General features: G+C 34.0%; 1 long non-coding RNA gene across 1 annotated transcript; it reads right to left on the bottom strand.

Moving 5' to 3' along the window:
- Positions 1–1089: 1089 nt before the first annotated feature.
- On the bottom strand, positions 1090–1849 carry LOC130096925 (uncharacterized). The gene is made up of 2 exons (XR_008808241.1): positions 1251–1849; positions 1090–1214 (listed from the first exon to the last, which is right to left on the bottom strand). It is a non-coding gene; the product is annotated as an uncharacterized LOC130096925 (long non-coding RNA).
- Between the last annotated feature and the right edge of the window lie 312 nt (positions 1850–2161).

Below are 2161 nucleotides of genomic sequence, written 5' to 3'. Positions count from 1 at the left end.
TCTGACATTTTGTCTGTAACATCTTCTGAATAAAAACGAACAATTCAAATGTAAAACTGTACAAATATGAACATCTATATTAGGTTGAATTGAATATCAACACAAGCTATGTACTTTAAGAATTATAAAAGTATTTTATCGTCAAAAATCATCTTTAAGGAACCTGAGGAGAAAATTCAGTGACGGTTGTAAATTCCCGCTCTCGCATGACGCATTGACTGCCTGACGTCACATGATCTCGTGATGGACAATTATTGTATTATTATTTTTATTGCATAAATTAATGATCTTAAATACGAGTTTAGTAGTTAAAATTTTGAAAAGACAAAATAAATAGAATAAATAGGCAATAATAAACCTAATGTCCTCCCCGATTACCGATAGCACGTGACGTGAAAGCAGCATTCATACAAGACAAGATTAATAGCTTGCGAGCTGACACTTGTCTTCTATTGTGTTAAATTTGTCTCATATTTGATGAAGTCTGTATCATTGATTCTGTACATTAACTGTTTATTACTGGAAAATTGTTTCGAAACAAAGCAGTATAAGGTGACTTGACACTTAATTAAAATACTGAATGTTTGTTTGAGCAGGATATTATTAACCCGCAAACACATCAAGTGAAACTGGAATATTAATTTACACTGGATTATATGAACACAGACAATGATTACCCTACCTCAGAACATCACTGGGAACTTTTCCAAGATGCTTGATATAACCAACCTGCAAACTAGTATGCAAAATGTTTCAGACACAAATAAAATGCTGTGAAAAAGATGTTATCAAATATAGCTAATGTAATGAATGAATGGCAGTTTCACAAGGCAGTTTTTAATGCTGATAATTTTAATGTAAAACCAAAATTAATGTTCAGAAATCTAAAATTAAAAATTCATAAAATAAATTAATAACCATCTTAAAACAAAGATGTGAAGCATGTAATGTGCCAAATTCTCAAGATCATGTATTTTGCTTTAATATATTAAAAAACAAACAACACCAACAGCATGTTTTAAACACTTTATTTTATTTTATGTTTAATAATCACATCATAGTTAACAATTAACCACAATAAACACCTCATTCAAATCAAAAATATAATGAAAGTCAATTTTCATGGAAAAACTCAAAAACAAAGGAAACAAACCAACAAAAACCTTGCAAATGATGAGAGTCTGGCAAACAGTCTCACCTGGTTTCTGAATGTTCTGCTCGTATCAGCTTACAGCTTCTTACCGCATCACAAGAAACCAAATCTACTACATTAATGTCACGTTTCTTTAGCTTCCATGTTACTTTAGGGTTGTACATCTTTTTGTTCCAGGGCAACATCTCTCCCAGATTACTCCCAGATAATAATAATAAAAAAAAAATCATCATCATCATAACAACAATAATTGGACCTCTCCTCTCCCTGATTCAACGGGATGCCCTGGTCCTTCATGGCACAATAAAATCTGTGCAATTGAAACACATGCAATGCAACCCCCCCCATTTTAGTTCTGACAGTGTTATTCAGAGCATCTTTCTCTTGTAAGACTATTCATAGAAACATAAGGGGTTATGTGAGATTCATAAACATTATTAGTAGACGTTAAGAGAACATGGGCTAAATATCGATGCCCATCTGAACGTCACGTGACCCACCTGGCATCATCTGGGCATAAGCACTAGCAAGCTAGCCACGACATTAAAGACAGGGCGGCCAAATACATGTGCTTTAATAGATCTCAAGACATTTGTTCTCTGCATTTTCACTGGAAAAAATGCAGGGCCAAAACGGCAATAATAATATAGACATTAGCAATTAAAGGTGCATAATATCAGCCCTCGCTTTCTTTGATCGTTGTGTTCACTTTTGTGCTGCATTCACAGAGATAGCAATATAACCATTTGCTAACAATGCGGAGAGCAACTGTAAATGCATGTAAAGAATATAAATGATCCTGTGATTGTTCTCGGGGTTCAATCAGCGATTCAAACGTGACCGTTTCACTACAAACATCATCACCGTCCTGAAAGACTACAGGGCCTTAAAGAAAGCAACCCATAGTGTTCAAAAGCTGAACACAGCTCAAATACTAATATTTACACACCTCTCATTTCTTGGAAAGAAAAAAAAAGACTACACCAAAAAATTCTGGTTGGGTCAAAT

This window comes from Rhinichthys klamathensis, unplaced genomic scaffold, assembly GCF_029890125.1.
Source record: "Rhinichthys klamathensis goyatoka isolate OS25496 unplaced genomic scaffold, OSU_Roscu_1.1 h1tg000209l_1, whole genome shotgun sequence".
Taxonomy (NCBI): domain Eukaryota; kingdom Metazoa; phylum Chordata; class Actinopteri; order Cypriniformes; family Leuciscidae; genus Rhinichthys; species Rhinichthys klamathensis.
Note: the sequence above shows the minus strand (reverse complement) of the source record. Positions and strands in the feature narration are given on the sequence as shown.